At 44.8% G+C, this 21329-nt stretch overlaps 1 pseudogene; it reads left to right on the top strand.

Moving 5' to 3' along the window:
• Positions 1 to 20358: 20358 nt before the first annotated feature.
• LOC123155284 (uncharacterized) lies at positions 20359 to 20532 on the top strand (annotated as a pseudogene).
• The last annotated feature ends 797 nt before the right edge of the window (positions 20533 to 21329 follow it).

Below are 21329 nucleotides of genomic sequence, written 5' to 3'. Positions count from 1 at the left end.
TTGCACTCAAGGGCATTATTCGCAAGCTAGAGGACCTCTTACGCTCGATTTGCGACTATCCATCACCTCCTTCTTCACCAACCAAGAAGATATAATCACATGGGTATGGGCACTCCCCTTGGCAACTGCCAAGCTTGGGGAAGGTGCCCCGGTATCGTATCACAATCACAACTCTTATCTTTACCATTTTCCTTAGTTCGATCCTATTAGTAGTATTTTGATCTAGTAGAATAAAGTTTATGGCATGATCTAGTTTTAAGTTTTGCTTTATGATCTCTCTATGTAATCGAGTCCGTGAGCTATATAATAAGGATTAGTGTTGAGTCAAGGGCTTGATTTTCTTGCTATGATCTTGGGTGAATAAAAGAAAAGAGAAAAAGAATAAGAAGAAACAAAAGTTTGTATTGATCTTATTGATAGTAATGACTTCACATAGAAAGAGTGTGATGATTAAAAGTTGTTGGGAGTTGGCAGACATAGCTTTGGTCATCGTTGCAATTAATAGGAAGGGATAAGGAAAGAGAGGTTTCACATATAAATATACTATTATTGACATCTTTTATGATTGGGAGCACTCATCAAAATATGACATGCTAAAGAGTTGATGTTGGACAAGGAAGACAACGTAATGGGTTATGTTTTCTTATATCTGAGATAAAGTATGTTGTCATGGATCATCCAACATGTTGAGCTTGCCTTTCCTCCTCATGCTAGCCAAATTTTCAGCACCAAGTAGAGATACTACTTGTGCTTCCAAATACCCTTAAACCAGTTTTGCCATGAGAGTCCACCATATCTACCTATGGATTGAGTAAGATCCTTCAAGTAAGTTGTCATCGATGCAAAGCAATAAAAATTGCTCTAAATATGTAGGATTAGTGTGGGAGAAATAAGCTTTATATCATCTTGTGATGTGGAAGTAATAAAAGCAACGGACTGCATAATAAAGGTTCATATCACAAGGGGCAATATAAAGTGACATTCTTTCGCATTAAGATTTTGTGCATCCAACCATAAAAGCGCATGGCAACCTCTACTTCCCTCTGCGAAGGGCCTATCTTTTATTATTATCTTCTACCTTATGCAAGTGTCATGGTGATTTTCACCTCTCCCTTTTCCATTTTATCCTTTGGCAAGCCCAGCATGTTGGAAAGATCCTGATAGATATATCTAATTGGATGTAGTGGGGCATGAGTTATTATTATTGACATTACCCTTGAGGTAAAAGGTTGTGGGGCGAAACTATAAGCCCTTATCTTTCTCTGTGTCCGATTAAAACTCCGTAACCACAAGTATTGCGCGAGTGTTAGCAATTATGAAGGACTAGATGATAGTTGAGTATGTGGACTTGCTTTTTAGCTGTGACATAGACTCTTTCTGATGTTATGATAAATTGCAATTGTTTCAATGACTGAGGTTATAGTTTGTTGGTTCTCAATAAGGTTTCTGATTCATACTTTTGCATTGTGAATAGATCATCACTTGAACATAAGTAATCATATGACAATATCTATATATGTTGCTGTTATGAGAATAATCATGATGCCTTCATGTCCGTATTTTATTTTTATCGACGCCTCTACCTCTAAACATGGCGACATATTTATTGTTATCGGCTTTCGCTTGAGGACAAGCGAGGTCTAAGCTTGGGGGAGTTGATACGTCCATTTTGCATCATGCTTTTATATCGATATTTATTGCATTATGGGCTGTTATTTCACATTATGTCACAATACTTATGGCTATTCTCTCTTATTTTACAAGGTTTACATAAGGAGGGAGAATGCCGGCAGCTGGAATTCTGGGCTGGAAAGGGTGCAAATATTAGAGACCTATTCTGCACAACTCCAAAAGTCCTGAAACTCCACGAAATACCTTATAATAAATAATGAAAAATCCTCGCCAAAGATGAAGACCAGGGGGCCCACACCCTTTCCACGAGGGTGGGGGGGGGGGCGCCCCCCCTATGGCGCGCCCCTACCTCGTGGGCCCCCTGGTGGCTCTCTGATGACCATCTTCTCCTATATGAAGTCTTTCGTCGAGAAAAAAATAAGAGAAACCTTTCGGGACGAAACTCCGCCGCCACGAGGCGGAACCTTGGCGGATCCAATCTAGAGCTTCGGCAGAGCTGTTCTGCTGGGGAAACTTCCCTCCCGGAGGGAGAAATCATCGCCATCGTCATCACCAACGCTCCTCTCATCGGGAGAGGGCAATCTCCATCAACATCTTCATCAGTACCATCTCATCTCAAAACCCTAGTTCATCTCTTGTATCCAATTCTTGTCTCCAAGTCCGGGATTGGTGCTAGTAGGTTGCTAGTAGTGTTAATTACTCCTTGTAGTTGATGCTAGTTGGTTTAATTGGTGGAAGATCATATGTTCAGATCCTTTATGCATATTATTACCCCTCTGATTATGAATATGAATATGCTTTGTGAGTAGTTACGTTTGTTCCTGAGGACAAGGGAGAGGTCTTGCTATTAGTAGTCATGTGAATTTGGTATTCGTTCGATATTTTGATAAGATGTATGTTGTCTAGCCTCTAGTGGTGTTATGTGAACGTCGACTACATAACACTTCACCATTATTTGGGCCTAGAGGAAGGCATTGGGAAGTAATAAGTAGATGATGGGTTGCTCGAGTGACAGAAGTTTAAACCCTAGTTTATGCGTTGCTTCATAAGGGGCTGATTTGGATCCATATGTTTGTTGGAAATATGCCCTAGAGGCAATAATAAAATGGTTATTATTATATTTCTTTGTTCATGATAATTGTCTATTGTTCATGCTATAATTGTGTTATCTGGAAATCGTAATACATGTGTGAATACATAGACCACAACACGTCCCTAGTGAGCCTCTAGTTGACTAGCTCGTTGATCAAAAGATAGTCATGGTTTCCTGACTATGGACATTGGATGTCATTGATAACGGGATCACATCATTAGGGGAATGATGTGATGGACAAGACCCAATCCTAAGCATAGCTCAAAGATCGTGTAGTTCATTTGCTATAGCTTTTCCGAATGTCAAGTATCATTTCCTTAGACCATGAGATTGTGCAACTCCCGGATACCGTAGGAGTGCTTTGGGTGTGCTAAACGTCACAACGTAACTGGGTGACTATAAAGGTACACTACAGGTATCTCCGAAAGTGTCTGTTGGGTTGGCACGAATCGAGACTGGGATTTGTCACTCCATATGACGGAGAGGTATCTCTGGGCCCACTCGGTAATGCATCATCATAATGAGCTCAATGTGACCAAGTGGTTGATCACGGGATCATGCATTACGGTACGAGTAAAGTGACTTGCCGGTAACGAGATTGAACGAGGTATTGGGATACCGATGGTCGAGTCTCGGGCAAGTAACGTACCGATTGACAAAGGGAATTGTATACGGGATTGATTGAATCCTCGACATCATGGTTCATCCGATGAGATCATCGAGGAGCATGTGGGAGCCAACATGGGTATCCAGATCCCGCTGTTGGTTATTGACCGGAGAGTCGTCTCGGTCATGTCTGCGTGTCTCCCGAACCCGTAGGGTTTACACACTTAGGGTTCCGTGACGCTAAGGTTGTTGAGATATTAGCATACGGTAACCCGAAAGTTGTTCAGAGTCCCATATGAGATCTTGGAGTTTACACACTTAGGGTTCCGTGACGCTAAGGTTCACGAGGAGTTTTGGAATGGTCCGGAGGTGAAGATTTATATATAGGAAGTCAAGTTTCGGCCATCGGGAAGGTTTCCGGGGCAATCGATATTGTACCGGGACCACCGGAAGGGTCCCGGGGGTCCACCGGGTGGGGCCACCTATCCCGGAGGGCCCCATGGGCTGAAGTGGGAGGGGAACCAGCCCCTAGTGGGATGGTGCACCCCCCATGGGCCTCCCCTGCACCTAGGGTTGGAAACCCTAGGGGTGGGGGCGCCCCACTTGGCTTGGGGGGCACTCCACCCCGCTTGGCCGCCGCCCCCCTTGGAGATTCAATCTCGTAGGGCCAGCGCCCCCCTAGGGGTCCTATATATAGTGGGGGGAGGGAGGGCAGCCGCACCCTAGCCCCTGGAGCCTCCCTCTCCCTCCCGTGACACTCCTCCCTCTCCCTGAGCTTGGCAAAGCCCTGCCGAGATCACCGTTGCTTCCACCACCACACCGTCGTGCTGCTGGATCTTCATCAACCTCTCCTTCCCCCTTGCTGGATCAAGTTGGAGGAGACGTCTTCCCAACCGTACGTGTGTTGAACGCGGAGGTGCCGTCCGTTCGGCGCCAGGTCATCGGTGATTTGGATCACGACGAGTACGACTCCATCAACCCCGTTCTCTTGAACGCTTCCGCGCGCGATCTACAAGGGTATGTAGATGAACTCCTCTCTCCCTCGTTGCTAGATGACTCCATAGATTGATCTTGGTGATGCGTAGAAAATTTTAAAATTCTGCTACGTTCCCCAACAGTGGCATCATGAGCTAGGTCTATGCGTAGTTTCTATGCACTAGTAGAACACAAAGCGGTTGTGGGCATGGATACTGTCAATTTGCTTGCCGTTACTAGTCTTATCTTGATTCGGCGGCATCGTGGGATGAAGCGGCCCGAACCGACCTTACACGTACGCTTACGTGAGACTGGTTCCACCGATTGACATGCACTAGTTGCATAAGGTGGCTGGTGGGTGTTTGTCTCTCCCACTTTAGTCGGATCGGATTTGATGAAAAGGGTCCTTATGAAGGGTAAATAGAAATTGGCATATCACGTTGTGGTTTTGGCGTAGGTAAGAAACGTTCTTGCTAGAAACCTATAGCAGCCACGTAAAAACTTGCAACAACAATTAGAGGACGTCTAACTTGTTTTTGCAGCATGTGTCGTGTGATGTGATATGGCCGAAAGGATGTGATGAATGATATATGTGATGTATGAGATTCATCATGTTCTTGTAATAGGAATCACGACTTGCATGTCGATGAGTATGACAACCGGCAGGAGCCATAGGAGTTGTCTTAATTTATTTATGACCTGCGTGTCAACATAAACGTCATATAATTACTTTACTTTATTGCTAAAGCGTTAGCCGTAGTAGTAGAAGTAATAGATGACGAGACAACTTCAAGAAGACACGATGATGGAGATCATGATGATGGAGATCATGGTCATGCCGGTGACAACGATGATCATGAAGCCCCGAAGATGGAGATCAAAAGGAGCAAATGATATTGGCCATATCATGTCACTATTTGATTGCATGTGATGTTTATCATGTTTTGCATCTTATTTGTTTAGAACGCGGTAGCTTAAATAAGATGATCCCTCGTAATAATTTCAAGAAAGTGTTCCCCCTAACTGTGCACCGTTGCGAAGGTTCGTTATTTTGAATCACCACGTGATGATCGGGTGTGATAGATTCTACCGTTCGAATACAACGGGTGTAAGCCAGATTTACACACGCAATACACTTAGGTTGACTTGACGAGCCTAGCATGTACAGACATGGCCTTGGAACACGGAAGACTGAAAGGTCGAGCATGAGTCATATAGAAGATACGATCGACATGAAGATGTTCACCGATGTTGACTAGTCCGTCTCACGTGATGATCGGACACGGCCTAGTTGACTCGGATCATGTTTCACTTAAGATGACTAGAGGGATGTCTATCTGAGTGGGAGTTCATTGAATAATTTGATTAGATGAACTTAATTATCATGAACTTAGTCTAAAATCTTTACACTATGTCTTGTAGATCAAATGGCTCACGCTAATGTTGCCCTCAACTTCAACGCGTTCCTAGAGAAAACCAAGATGAAAGATGATGGCAGCAACTATACGGACTGGGTCCGGAACCTGAGGATCATCCTCATAGCTGCCAAGAAAGATTATGTCCTAGAAGCACCGCTAGGTGATGCACCCATCCCAGAGAACCAAGACGTTATGAACGCTTGGCAGTCACGTGCTGATGATTACTCCCTCGTTCAGTGCGGCATGCTTTACAGCTTAGAACCGGGGCTCCAAAAGCGTTTTGAGCGACATGGAGCATATGAGATGTTCGAAGAGCTGAAAATGGTTTTCCAAGCTCATGCCCGGGTCGAGAGATATGAAGTCTCTGACAAGTTCTTCAGTTGTAAGATGGAGGAAAATAGTTTTGTCAGTGAGCACATACTCAAAATGTCTGGGTTGCATAACCGCTTGACTCAGCTGGGAGTTAATCTCCCGGATGACGCGGTCATTGACAGAATCCTTCAGTCGCTTCCACCGAGCTACAAGAGCTTTGTGATGAACTTCAATATGCAGGGGATAGAAAAGACCATTCCTGAGGTATATTCAATGATGAAATCAGCGGAGGTGAAAATCAAAAAGGAACATCAAGTGTTGATGGTGAATAAAACCACTAAGTTCAAGAAAGGCAAGGGTAAAAGAACTTCAAGAAGGACGCAAGGGAGTTGCCGCGCCCGGTAAGCAAGCTGCCGGGAAGAAGCCAAAGAATGGACCCAAGCCCGAGACTGAGTGTTTTTATTGCAAGGGAAGTGGTCACTGGAAGCGGAACTGCCCGAAATACTTAGCGGACAAGAAGGCCGGCAACACTAAAGGTATATGTGATATACATGTAATTGATGTGTACCTTACCAACACTCGTAGTAGCTCTTGTGTATTTGATACCGGTGCGGTTGCTCACATTTGTAACTCAAAGCAGGAGCTGCGGAAGAAGCGGAGACTGGCGAAGGACGAGGTGACGATGCGCGTCGGGAATGGTTCCAAGGTCGATGTGATCGCCGTCGGCACGCTGCCTCTACATTTACCTACTGGATTAGTTTTAAACCTCAATAATTGTTATTTAGTGCCAGCTTTGAGCATGAACATTGTATCAGGATCTCGTTTAATTCGAGATGGCTACTCATTTAAATCCGAGAATAATGGTTGTTCTATTTATATGAGAGATATGTTTTATGGTCATGCTCCGCTGGTGAATGGTTTATTCTTAATGAATCTCGAGCGTAATGTTACACATATTCATAGTGTGAATACCAAAAGATGTAAGGTTGATAATGATAGTCCCACATACTTGTGGCACTGCCGCCTTGGTCACATAGGTGTCAAACGCATGAAGAAGCTCCATGCAGATGGACTTTTGGAGTCTCTTGATTACGAATCATTTGACACGTGCGAACCATGCCTCATGGGTAAAATGACCAAGACTCCGTTCTCAGGAACAATGGAGCGAGCAACCAACTTATTGGAAATCATACATACTGATGTGTGCGGTCCAATGAGTGTTGAGGCTCGCGGTGGCTATCGTTATGTTCTCACCCTCACTGATGACTTGAGTAGATATGGGTATGTCTACTTAATGAAACACAAGTCTGAGACCTTTGAAAAGTTCAAGGAATTTCAGAGTGAGGTTGAAAATCAACGTGACAGAAAAATCAAGTTCTTGCGATCAGATCGTGGGGGAGAATACTTGAGTCACGAATTTGGCACACACTTAAGGAAATGTGGAATAGTTTCACAACTCACGCCGCCTGGAACACCTCAGCGTAATGGTGTGTCCGAACGTCGTAATCGCACTCTATTGGATATGGTGCGATCTATGATGTCTCTTACCGATCTACCGCTGTCATTTTGGGGCTATGCTTTAGAGACTGCCGCATTCACTTTAAATAGGGCTCCGTCGAAATCCGTTGAGACGACACCGTATGAATTATGGTTTGGGAAGAAACCTAAGCTGTCGTTTCTAAAAGTTTGGGGATGCGATGCTTATGTCAAGAAACTTCAACCTGAAAAGCTCGAACCCAAGTCGGAAAAATGCGTCTTCATAGGATACCCTAAAGAAACTATTGGGTATACCTTCTACCTCAGATCCGAAGGCAAGATCTTTGTTGCCAAGAATGGATCCTTTCTAGAGAAAGAGTTTTTCTCGAAAGAAATAAGTGGGAGGAAAGTAGAACTTGATGAAGTATTACCTCTTGAACCGGAGAGTGGCGCAGCTCAGGAAATTGTTCCTGAAGTGCCTGCACCAACTAGAGAGGAAGTTAATGATGATGATCATGAAACTTCAGATCAAGTTGCTACTGAACTTCGTAGGTCCACAAGAACACGTTCCGCACCAGAGTGGTACGGCAACCCTGTCTTGGAAATCATGTTGTTAGACAACGGTGAACCTTCGAGCTATGAAGAAGCGATGGCGGGCCCGGATTCCGACAAATGGCTGGAAGCCATGAAATCCGAGATAGGATCCATGTATGAAAACGAAGTATGGACTTTGACTGACTTGTCCGATGATCGGCGAGCCATAGAAAATAAATGGATCTTTAAGAAGAAGACACACGCGGATGGTAATGTAACCATCTATAAAGCTCGGCTTGTCGCTAAGGGTTATCGACAAGTTCAAGGGGTTGACTATGATGAGACTTTCTCACCCGTAGCGAAGCTGAAGTCCGCCCGAATCATGTTAGCAATTGCCGCATTCTATGATTATGAGATATGGCAAATGGACGTCAAAACGGCATTCCTTAATGGTTTTCTTAAGGAAGAATTGTATATGATGCAGCTGGAAGGTTTTGTCGATCCTAAGAATGTTGACAAGGTGTGCAAGCTCCAACGCTCGATCTATGGGCTGGTGCAAGCATCTCGGAGTTGGAACATTCGTTTTGATGAGATGATCAAAGCGTTTGGGTTTACGCAGACTTATGGAGAAGCCTGCATTTACAAGAAAGTGAGTGGGAGCTCTGTAGCATTTCTCATATTGTATGTGGATGACATACTGTTGATGGGAAATGATATAGAATTCTTGGAAAGCATAAAGGCCTACTTGAACAAGTGTTTTTCAATGAAGGATCTTGGAGAAGCTGCTTATATATTAGGCATCAAGATCTATAGAGATAGATCGAGACGCCTCATTGGTCTTTCACAGAGTACGTACCTTGACAAGATATTGAAGAAGTTCAAAATGGATCAGTCAAAGAAGGGGTTCTTGCCTGTATTGCAAGGTACGAGATTGAGCACGGCTCAATGCCCGACCACGGCAGAAGATAGAGAAAAGATGAGTGTCGTCCCCTATGCCTCGGCCATAGGGTCTATCATGTATGCTATGCTGTGTACCAGACCTGATGTAAACCTTGCCGTAAGTTTGGTAGGAAGGTACCAAAGTAATCCCGGCATGGAACACTGGACAGCGGTCAAGAATATCCTGAAGTACCTGAAGAGGACTAAGGATATGTTTCTCGTTTATGGAGGTGACGAAGAGCTCGTCGTAAAGGGTTACGTCGATGCTAGCTTCGACACAGATCTGGATGACTCTAAGTCACAAACCGGATACGTGTATATTTTGAATGGTGGGGCAGTAAGCTGGTGCAGTTGCAAGCAAAGCGTTGTGGCGGGATCTACATGTGAAGCGGAGTACATGGCAGCCTCGGAGGCAGCACAAGAGGCAATCTGGGTGAAGGAGTTCATTACCGACCTAGGAGTCATACCCAATGCGTCGGGCCCGATGACTCTCTTCTGTGACAACACTGGAGCTATTGCCCTTGCCAAGGAGCCCAGGTTTCACAGGAAGACCAGGCATATCAAGCGTCGCTTCAACTCCATTCGTGAAAGTGTTCAAAATGGAGACATAGATATTTGTAAAGTACATACGGACCTGAATGTGGCAGATCCGTTGACTAAACCTCTCCCTAGAGCAAAACATGATCAACACCAGAACTGCATGGGTGTTCGATTCATCACAATGTAACTAGACTATTGACTCTAGTGCAAGTGGGAGACTGTTGGAAATATGCCCTAGAGGCAATAATAAAATGGTTATTATTATATTTCTTTGTTCATGATAATTGTCTATTGTTCATGCTATAATTGTGTTATCCGGAAATCGTAATACATGTGTGAATACATAGACCACAACACGTCCCTAGTGAGCCTCTAGTTGACTAGCTCGTTGATCAAAAGATAGTCATGGTTTCCTGACTATGGACATTGGATGTCATTGATAACGGGATCACATCATTAGGAGAATGATGTGATGGACAAGACCCAATCCTAAGCATAGCTCAAAGATCGTGTAGTTCGTTTGCTATAGCTTTTCCGAATGTCAAGTATCATTTCCTTAGACCATGAGATTGTGCAACTCCCGGATACCGTAGGAGTGCTTTGGGTGTGCCAAACGTCACAACGTAACTGGGTGACTATAAAGGTACACTACAGGTATCTCCGAAAGTGTCTGTTGGGTTGGCACGAATCGAGACTGGGATTTGTCACTCCGTATGACGGAGAGGTATCTCTGGGCCCACTCGGTAATGCATCATCATAATGAGCTCAATGTGACCAAGTGGTTGATCACGGGATCATGCATTACGGTACGAGTAAAGTGACTTGCCGGTAACGAGATTGAACGAGGTATTGGGATACCGACGATCGAGTCTCGGGCAAGTAACGTACCGATTGACAAAGGGAATTGTATACGGGATTGATTGAATCCTCGACATCGTGGTTCATCCGATGAGATCATCGAGGAGCATGTGGGAGCCAACATGGGTATCCAGATCCCGCTGTTGGTTATTGACCGAAGAGTCGTCTCGGTCATGTCTGCGTGTCTCCCGAACCCGTAGGGTCTACACACTTAAGGTTCGGTGACGCTAGGGTTGTTGAGATATTAGCATACGGTAACCCGAAAGTTGTTCGGAGTCCCGGATGAGATCCCGGACGTCACGAGGAGTTTCAGAATGGTCCGGAGGTGAAGATTTATATATAGGAAGTCAAGTTTCGGCCATCGGGAAGGTTTCGGGGGTAATCGATATTGTACCGGGACCACCGGAAGGGTCCCGGGGGTCCACCGGGTGGGGCCACCTATCCCGGAGGGCCCCATGGGCTGAAGTGGGAGGGGAACCAGCCCCTAGTGGGCTGGTGCGCCCCCCCATGGGCCTCCCCTGCGCCTAGGGTTGGAAACCCTAGGGGTGGGGGCGCCCTACTTGGCTTGGGGGGCACTCCACCCCCCTTGGCCGCCGCCCCCCTTGGAGATTCAATCTCCTAGGGCCGGCGCCCCCTAGGGGTCCTATATATAGTGAGGGGAGGGAGGGCAGCCGCACCCTAGCCCCTGGCGCCTCCCTCTCCCTCCCGTGACACTCCTCCCTCTCCCTGAGCTTGGCGAAGCCCTGCTGAGATCACCGTTGCTTCCACCACCACGCCGTCGTGCTGCTGGATCTTCATCAACCTCTCCTTCCCCCTTGCTGGATCAAGTTGGAGGAGATGTCTTCCCAACCGTACGTCTGTTGAACGCGGAGGTGCCGTCCGTTCGGCGCTAGGTCATCGGTGATTTGGATCACGACGAGTACGACTCCATCAACCCCGTTCTCTTGAACGCTTCCGCGCGCGATCTACAAGGGTATGTAGATGCACTCCTCTCTCCCTCGTTGCTAGATGACTCCATAGATTGATCTTGGTGATGCGTAGAAAATTTTAAAATTCTGCTACGTTCCCCAACAATGTTTCATGCTATGGTTAGGTTTACCTTAATACTTTTGTCGTAGTTGCGGATGCTTGCAATAAAGATTAATCATAAGTGGGATGCTTGTTCAAGTAAAAACAACACCCAAGCACCGGTCCACCCACATGTCAAATTATCAAAGTACCGAACGCGAATCATATGAACGTGATGAAAACTAGCTTGACGATATTCCCATGTGTCGTCGGGAGCGCTTTTCCTTATATAAGAGTTTGTCCAGAGTTGTCCTTTGCTACAAAAAGGGTTGGGCCACCTTGCTGCACTTTATTTACTTTTGTTACTTGTTGCTCGTTACAAATTATCTTATCACAAAACTATCGGTTACCACTTATTTCAGTACTTGCAGAGAATACCTTGCTGAAAACCGCTTATCATTTCCTTCCGCTCCTCGTTGGGTTCGACACTCTTACTTATCGAAAGGACTATGATAGATCCCCTATACTTGTGGGTCATCACAGCCCGCAAACGCAACCCCTGAGCCACTATAACTGCGGGTTTGCGTGGCAGATGCGGGTCGAAACCCTATCCCCCCGCAGCCGCGTTCCCCTCCAATTCCCGACCGCGCCGCTCGATTTCTCGCCGCCGGCGAGCCTTGAACCACCATGGCCGACTCGGGGGATGAGACGGAGCGCCACCGCCGCGCCAGATCTGACGTCGCGCGCAAGCGGGGGGGAGGGGGGGGGGGCGTCGGTGGCTCAATCACGGTGCCCGGCCGCCGCCGGCATTCAACGGCGCAAGCTCGATCAGTTCGAACTCAAGCACGCCCGTCGCCGCCATGCATCCTCTGGCAACTGGTCCGCGGGGAGCTCATCCGGCCACAGTTCCGCGGGGTGCTCATCCGCGGACGCATCGAGCTCGTGGCTCGTTCCGGTGAAGAGGAAGCTTGAGGAGGCCGTGCCCGATGCGCCGCCGCGCCGAGGCATCATCGGACCCGAGGACTACCTCCCACCGGGGTAGGAGAAGCTCCTCGAGCGGTCGACGAGGGATCAGGAGGAGATGGAAGAGCGCATTCGGCGCGAGCTCGAGTACGAGCGGCTCTTCCTCGAGACGGGCCGCACGGCATCGCAGGCGCACACATCGAAGGAGGCTGACATGCGCGTGATGAAGGCGGAGCAGGCGAAGCTCTACATCGAGGTCGACTCCGACTCCGAATGATCGCCGCCGGTGGGCAGCTACCGCAGGAGCTCCGCTGAGCTCATTTTGTTGTAGTGGTGCGGTAGTGTAGGCCCTGTCTAGCATATCTAACCTTTATGTATGTATGTGGCGTGTACGAACTTATTATGCGAAGAAGAACCATCTATGCGAGCTCCGGCGAGCTGCTGCTTAAATTTCTCGCGCGAAACATTTTTTTAAAATTAGGGTTTGTTTGTGGTTTCTACTCTGCCGCCGCAAAATCCGGCCTGCATAACCGCCCCCGTGCAACCTGCAAACACATTTTGCAGGTCGGCAAAATGCGGGGTCTGCTAGAGTTGCTTTTAGCCCTTCGTCCAACCTTCCATGTATATGATAATCAATCACCTTAATTTATTTACCTTCTGAATCAATTCCACTTTAATTTATTTACCAAACTTCTAATCAAAATATAAGGTAATTCACGGGCAGAATTTGATGAATATTTATTTATACGATTGAATTATTACTGACAGGTAAATTGCAAGTAACGCACTAGAGTACTTACATTCCATTGCAACGCATGTGCATTGTTCTAATAGTAGAAAAAGAAAGAGGAATAGATCCTACGGGACAATGCAATACTACTGTTTTTTAGAACTGCAATCCTACATTTCGAATTCCAACAATCACATGTAATTTAAGTATTTTTTATTAAGATTTTGTAGATGAGTACATTTCAGATTGCTTTTACCACGTCTGGCACGTGGTATAATGGAGGTATCTTTTGATGTAACTCAGGTTCTTCAAGATTTCTTTGAATCGAACGAATTTTATCAACAATAAATAAATAGAGAATTTAAGTTTTTAGAAACACTTTCAGTTTATGTTGCTCCATTTTCATGATTGGCATTTTATAATTTCTTGGCACTCTGTGTTAGTGAAAAGTTACACCACTGGAACATTCTGCTACAATTAATTGATCTTCCTTTGAGCCGTCCTTCCTAGCTTTTGATACTCCTCAAGTTTTTCCGTTGGGATGGATTAGCCGGAGCTCCGGCGTAGATTCCTGCCAGCTCCTTCGGATGGTGAGGTTAGGGTTTCTCGCCGTGCGTACGCAACAACAATATTTGGTGTCAGATTCTTTAGATTGATTCAACGATTCAATCGTGACGAGTGCGGCTCCGGGGCACTGGTCCTTAGTTGCACGTGCACGAAGATTTTCCGGTTGTTATTGACAAGGTTAGACCGGCCCAGATATGTGAGCGGGGACAGCGGCGCTTCGGTGACTTGTTCTGGTGGTGGTAATGGTCGTTCGGTGGTCCGTGGGTCTCGATATAATTTTTATTGTACTTGAGGTGTTTTGTATTTTTGATGAATCTTTATAAGAGATTTGACCCTTTTTACAAAAAAAAACGATATATTCTAGGAATGAACAAATCAAATGGACCCTTCACAATTGAAAATCGGTTAGATCCTTTCTTCACAATCGAAGAACCTGTCTTTCATTTTTCCTCCTCGGCTTCCTTGAATTTCACGCTGCAGTTTATCGTTTAGTAATTTATCTTAATTACAAAATTCATTTTTTGTTCATGATCATTCACACGATTTTGTTGGTGGTGTTGGTGGTGGTACTATATATTCTCCAGATCAACGGGTGGCACTCGGTTTATCACATGATATTCCATCATGGAGACCATGACTCGTAATCATCACCCATCACCAGCTGCTAACACGATTACAGCCACCTCGCGAAGATCTCCGCAACCCTATCATGGTGCGCGCCCAAGGCGCAACACGCTCGTATCCGATCGATCACAAACAGTACTATCAACGAGCGATCAAAACGCGCCGGCTGACGGTGCAGCGAAGAACGCGCGCGGCACGCCCCGTGATCACCGATCAGATCACCACCGCCAATCAGTCCAACCAATCATTCATGTGATCCTCCAGCTCCTCCCTGCGGCGAAGAAAGCGACCAGTTCGGCCAGAAAAAGCTTACAAGTACGATCGAACCTTTTGCCCACGTTTCGATCTGATGCCATGTTCTAGATACATCCAACGCATGGGATATACGTGCCGTCGCAGAGCGCCGTTGGTTGATCCCGGGTAGAGAGCGCACCAGCTTTGTTTTCTTCACGTCTTTGGCTGCTAATATGAGAGGTATAGACGGACGCTTCTTTGATCCCGGAAGGGCCGGGAATCCATGAACCATGACGACGGTGATGAGTCGCATGTTGCTCACAAGTAAAGAAGAGCATCGGCAAGCTAGCTCTTGTCATTTCCTCTGTGATCTTTCGGTTGATGAGAGCCCAGCCCCAGCTCACCTCAACATCAGGTGTTTGTTTATCTCTGGCTCTGTCCTATCACGCTTCACTAGGAAGTCTGGGTCGACATGGCTTATCATAAATTAAATTATCAGTCAGATAAATTAAACAACTTGACATCACTTGTGTTCTCTTTCCTTTTCCCAGGGCGGACTTGGGGGTGTCGACCGTGAAGGAATGGTTATGTTCTTTGAAGGGGAAGAGGGATATCACCGAGGACTGAAACTTTCGCCAATAACTGGAATAGTGTAATGAGATTATGGCATGCGAAAATTTCTAAATCCAGTAGACTAGAACATTATTGAGAGGCGAAAACTACGGTCAACTGGTCAGCGTCAATAACTGGAACACTGGTCAGCGTCGTTTCCTTGCCCTTTTGAGTACTCAGATATCATGTATAGTACAGCTCTTGGAGGCAGAGCAGCAAAGTTTCTTTTTAGAACCAAAGCATACAAGTTATGCATTGGTGGTATTACATTCCGACAACATAACTTGCCGCACGTTGTTGTGCACGTTAGCTAAACGGAAATGGTCTCCATCAGGGTTAAAAATTTCAATGAAATTTTAGTGGATTTCAAAATTTCACATATTTCAGTGGGGTCTGAAGTATATTTAACCCCGAAATTTCGAGGCATTTTCAAAATGATTTCAAAATAAATTTAAATTATGTCAGAATTCATTAAAATTAAGTGAAAATTGAAGTCTAAAAATCTGAAATATGCGGAATTTCTAAAATTTCGCATATTTCAGTGAGGTCCGGATTTATTTTGTTTCCGAAATTAAAAACCTCTTGGTCTCCATATCTTCTCGCCGTCGCAGCAATCTCATGCGCCATTTTGTTTTGGTCCCGTCTGACGATGCTAACTTGCACGCTGGCAAAGGCCTTCCTCTGATATCTGTTATTACAGCAAAACAATACGACCTACTCATACCTTTCGACTGGAGTTCCCGGCCTAGAGCGGCAAAGAAATTGAGCCAAGCCATTTCCCTGCAAATTATCGTCACCTCCTTTTCCCTTCTACAGTTTCTTGGCGAGAGCAAACAGTGAGCAATCTTAACAGTTTTTGTTTTGCTTTTCTTTTCACTAGTAAGCATGCACGTGCAACGCACGTCCTGCCAATTCAATCCATTTTTCAAATTCCACCTCTATTTAATTTGTATCCTTTTCTATAGCTTTTGTTTATCTACACCTTTTTTTAATTCAAACAACTAAAGAAACTAAAAATGGAAATACAATATGTGCTATTCCCCAAAGAAATAAAATGGGAATGTGATATAGGTAATGAATAGGGAGTATCTAGGATGATAAGTACAACATTTGTCGAAATATCCCCAGGACAATAATCTAATTATTTGAAATGCATTGTTTGATAGAGACACAAAAATGAAGAGTTTATTTGAACAATGCGCAAAAATGCTCTTCACATGTATTTTATCAAACAAGGAGTCCGAGTTTGCCAAAATAAAAATTCAGAGCGGTTTGGAAGTATTCTCATCACTTCTCTTTCTCCGCCTCAGAAGCATTCTTCATCCGGGCTCCCAAAACGCTTCATCCCTCAGAGCTTTGTCTATATAAAGAGTCAAGGTACTAAACATGCATGGCATATATGTCCAGTCAGTAATAAAATTAGTTTCTAGCACAATGTCGGAGGATTTAAAGATGGGACATTACCGTCTTATGCAAACCTTGTGGAGACCTTTGTATATTTAATGCATACTTCTGCTTTCATTATTGGGCTGATGAAGTGAAAGTTGTGAGATAAAATATTCTAAATCTCCTGTAGCTTCTTTAGCAACTATAACCTTCGAGGTGGACAATCTACATCTTTGCTTCTCAGGAGAGGCTCCTAGTTGATTTGCTGTTGTACAAGGATGCTAATCTGAAACAATTATGCAGCACATGGTAAGTGCTAAGTCGACAATTGGTACTGAATCTACCAGGCTCCGAAGGATCCAATTATGTGATTTTACATGTGCATCTTAGCTATCAAAGGAAAAGAAGAAAATGGTCAAAGCAACAAAAAAATGCAAGCTTATATAAACTTCACAAAACCGGGTATGACATTTCAGCCAAGGAAGATTTATTCACTTACGTTCACATGATACAATATGCAAGCAACAGTTCATGGGCATGCCCTGACTAAACTATGTGTACACAAAAATAATTATCACCTCCCAACTGACCGCTTGTTAAATGTACACATCAACTAATTGACTTAATAGTTATCTCACACTCCCACCAATTTATTAAGAAAATAGAAATCACCCAATGGAACCGGAATTTCAGAACAGCTTAGTCAAGTTTTCCTATGTTGTATACCCTGCCGCTGAAACAAAGCAAATGAGTATAAGCTATGTAAAACAACACCAAGGATAGGGGATGAATGAAACAACAAATTATGCATCCCACGGAACAACACCATTTTATGCAGTATTCACTATCGAAGGCCCTCTGCTCTAAATACTGTGAGATGTGGAGTGTAGTAGAAACATGCTGAACCAACATGAATAGACTCCAAAATTATATGCATACATCTTGAAGCATACACTGGAATTTTCAAATTGCCATCCAACCTCCAGGAACTCTTCATGTCAAAAAAGAGAATTATACAAGACATGGAAAGGAATAGTAGGCTCGGACCAAATAATTACTAACCTTGAACTGTAGGTTCAGGCCAAATAACCAAATAAAAGATACACAGATATCGGTGAAATTAACTATAATATATGCGACTATTATAAAGAGATTTCAGATGCAGATCAACTACATACACATAATTTAGTGCCCAAGATTTGGTGTCTTATCAATTGGTCCAAGTTCTCCCTGTGGCAGCGCATCTCATTATTATTCTCTCGTTGCAACAAAAAAACAGAAGAATGTTATTTAGTGTCCAGTCAGCAAGTGTAAGCTTGAGCTAAAATAATACAAAAAAAGAGGAAGGAAAAGTACTGCAATTTTTACACTTCAAGGCACCACGAATACACCTCATAATCGGATTGGTACAACAATAAGATGAAATTATTGCTATGTAATATGTTTTTTGTGAAGAGACTTGAAATATCCTAGATTTGATGCTTGTACAAGTTCAGTTAAAAGTGGTTTAAACAGTCTACAAACTGAACTTATTTTTACTTCCTAGATTAACCAAAAATTGGGGGATTTCACACCAACTGAACATAGTAATATACAACAAAAAAATTACTCCGTCTGTATACTAATATAAGAGCGTTTAGATTACTAAATTAGTGATCTAAATGCTCTTATATTAGTTTATGGAGGGAGTAGAAGAAAGCAGTGCAAGGACAGAATAGTACTCCCTCCGTCCCAAAATAAATGACTGAATTTTGTACTAACTTTATAGTAAAGCTAGTATAAAGTTGAGTCACTTATTTTGGGACAGAGGGAGTACATGAATTGTACGTAGCAGACATACATAAACCGAAACGTATGAGAGAGAAAAAACGATTATTTTTATCACATTACCTCAGTGTTAAACTGTTTGTCTACAACGGCGCGACCATAGCCTCAGCTTCCCTCTCCCATTCGTCAGATTATGGGGAGTGGAGCATTTAGGGACTGCATGTCTCGAAACAAATTTGATCATACTACTAATGGGATCAAACACCAACAACCAATTGCATTGGTTCATATTTTCAGTGAACTGGATAGAGAAGCAGAATACAATCATAAAGAGTTTTGAGCTTGCAAATGAAGCAACCTTGTCTCTCTTGGATAGTTCATAACAAAATGAAGCCGCCTTGATAAAATTCAGCGTCGTCTCTACAGACTCGTTCTCCCACAGCTTGAGAGAGACCTCTTGCTCCACTTTTCCACCACCGACCACAAAATACAAACTCTCAAGCGATGAAGTAAACCTGAAAATGTGACTGAAAGGACCTTAGGTGCAGCAATTGCTGATGAATGGGAACATTCTGAACATGTAGAAATAAAGTATGAGTTGATAGGGAAGAAGCCAAAAAAGAAGATATAAAATATTAGTATTGAGATTGCCTGAATTTCGTATATTAGTGGATGATTGAAATCATGTACAGAAAGTTTAGGAGCTATTGTGTAGTAATTTTGATGCCAATTGAGGAGTGAGTCGTGGTAGAATGGATTTGTGGGAGCACTGAAAAGGTAATTCGAGTTACACAATACAATTATCATATGAAGAGATTAAATAGTCAATAATCAGACTGTAACCCTGTCTAGTGCTGAGCTTGGCATTGATTTGGATCATGATAATTCACCTTTTAATGATATAATCAGAGTCTAACCCTTCCAGAATAACGTTGTTTAACTGCGGCAATGTTAGTTGTGTGGAAGGATCATGTATATAAAAGAATGATAGAATGAGAATCAGTTCACATTTGGTCGTTGGAAAAAGTATAGTGTAGACTTTGTAACATCCTCCACTGCGACGTATGCAGATCATGATGCAGTAAAACAACCAAAGAAAGTAAATAAGCACAAGCATCAAATTCTCTTGTGTATGGAACATAAACTGAATCATAAGTACAGGGTAGACTTTGTAACATCCTCCATTGTGGTGTATGTAGATAATGATGGAACATAAAATGGACCATATGTTGGGTACCTCACTATTCAGTATAGTTTTATATCAATCTGCACTTCAATCAATCGAATGGAGACTTACTGGTTTCTCCATAGTCAGATAAGGTCGTGGCCATCCGTTGGGCAGCGTTGGGCAGCAGAGGAGGGCAGCGCCGCCGCACCGCGCTGACGTCCTTCCGTGTGGCAGCAGAGGCTGACCGCGGGCAGTAGGCAGCGGCGGCAGGGGGCGCTTCCGCGTTCTTGGGGCAGCAGAAGAAGACCAGCGGGGGCCTGCTCTGCTCACGCCCACATTTGTCCGCGGGGAAGCAGAAGAAGTCTGGCGGTTGCGGCGACGGAGGCCAAGCTGGGCGGTGGGGGACGGCCAGGGCGGCGGCGGACCGGCGGCCGACGGGCAGGGGACGCAGCGCGCGGGGCCGGCCGGGGTGGCCGCGGACTGACGTCCGACGGGCAGGGGACGTTGGGAGGGAGTACTGGTTGGGAGGAGGAGAGTGGGAAAGGTTTTTCGGGCGTGCGCGTTCTGCAGAGCGGTTTGTTTTCGTGATTATAGCGATGGAGGATTAGTGGGTTGATTGGCGTGTTTGTTGCATCAAACATCGAAGGATTAAGGACCATTAGATTTTGTTGATGGATGGATCTGATTGTTTGGTTCTCTGCCCTCTCTTTCTTTTATAGGAGTGGTAGAAAAAGTAAGCAACCGAAAGTTCCTATTCTGGCTACTGGGCCTAGCCATCCAGAGCCCATTCAGTAATGCAAGTCCACGCAAAATAGGCCCACAGAGATCTTGTTTAGTTTAGTACCCCATCGACAACACAAGAAGATTAGACTAGGAGAGCAGGCTATATTATGATGACCAGGTGCTTCACTGCAACATACTTACCTGGATAGGGTCTACGAGCGATCAACAAGGCTCGTGGCCTAGATCAATGGCTTACATTGCACTTAGTGAATGCGTTGGTCTACCATCTTTCTAAGTGAAAGAATGTCTATCAAGAATGGACGTCATAATTTGTGATAGAGGGGGTACGCGTTCGCGCGGCTCCTGCCAAAACATTAATACATATTTTTAGTCATTCATTTGTGAACCATGATAATTTCCTCCGTCATCTCTTTGGTTATTCTTTATTTGTAATTATTTGTAATATGTTTTACAGTGGTGCAAAATCATTGTCTAAAAAGTCAGTACTCAGTACTAGGATGGAAATGTACAACTTTCAGTTTACGTCACCTTCATGCAGAATCAGAAAGCGACCAGGGGCAGCTGAAAAAAAGATGCTTTGTTGTCTGGATCTGCAGGTTAATGATCTATGTTACCGTGATTATTGATCTATGTTACTCGTTTCAGGATTTTTTTTTTGATCTATCCCTGCATTAACGCCGGAAGCAAGCACGCAACAAGAATTCGCTTCCTCCGGGAATTATCACGGCAAACAGGCAATCCATCGACCCGTCGTAGCCTCGTACCCATCTCGCTCAACTCGCTTGGGTCGACGGCATCGGCAGGGCGCGCAGGCAGGACGGGAGCCCGGCGAGATGGGTACAGACAGGAGAGGAGGAGCTTCTCTCTCCCGCGTCGCTCTGGCGAAATGGCGAAATGGCGAAATGGCCGGCCATCCTGTTCACCGGTCCTACCGCGCGCGGAACGGGTCGCCGCCGGCTTGTCTCTTCTCGACGTCTCCTTTTGCCCTTTGGCCGTGCCCAACGTGCACGGGAGGAGTGGCACGGGAAGGAAGATCTTCCGTCGTTGTGGATGATGCGCGGCGCGTCGGATCCCTTGAACTCGTCAGTCGTTCATTGGTTCTTGGGTGGGCTTGAAGGGCGTGCGTCTCTGGCAATGTGGCGA

Source organism: Triticum aestivum, chromosome 7A (assembly GCF_018294505.1).
Source record: "Triticum aestivum cultivar Chinese Spring chromosome 7A, IWGSC CS RefSeq v2.1, whole genome shotgun sequence".
NCBI lineage: Eukaryota > Viridiplantae > Streptophyta > Magnoliopsida > Poales > Poaceae > Triticum > Triticum aestivum.
The sequence above is the reverse complement of the archived record's forward strand: the minus strand, read 5'-3'. Positions and strand labels throughout refer to the sequence as shown.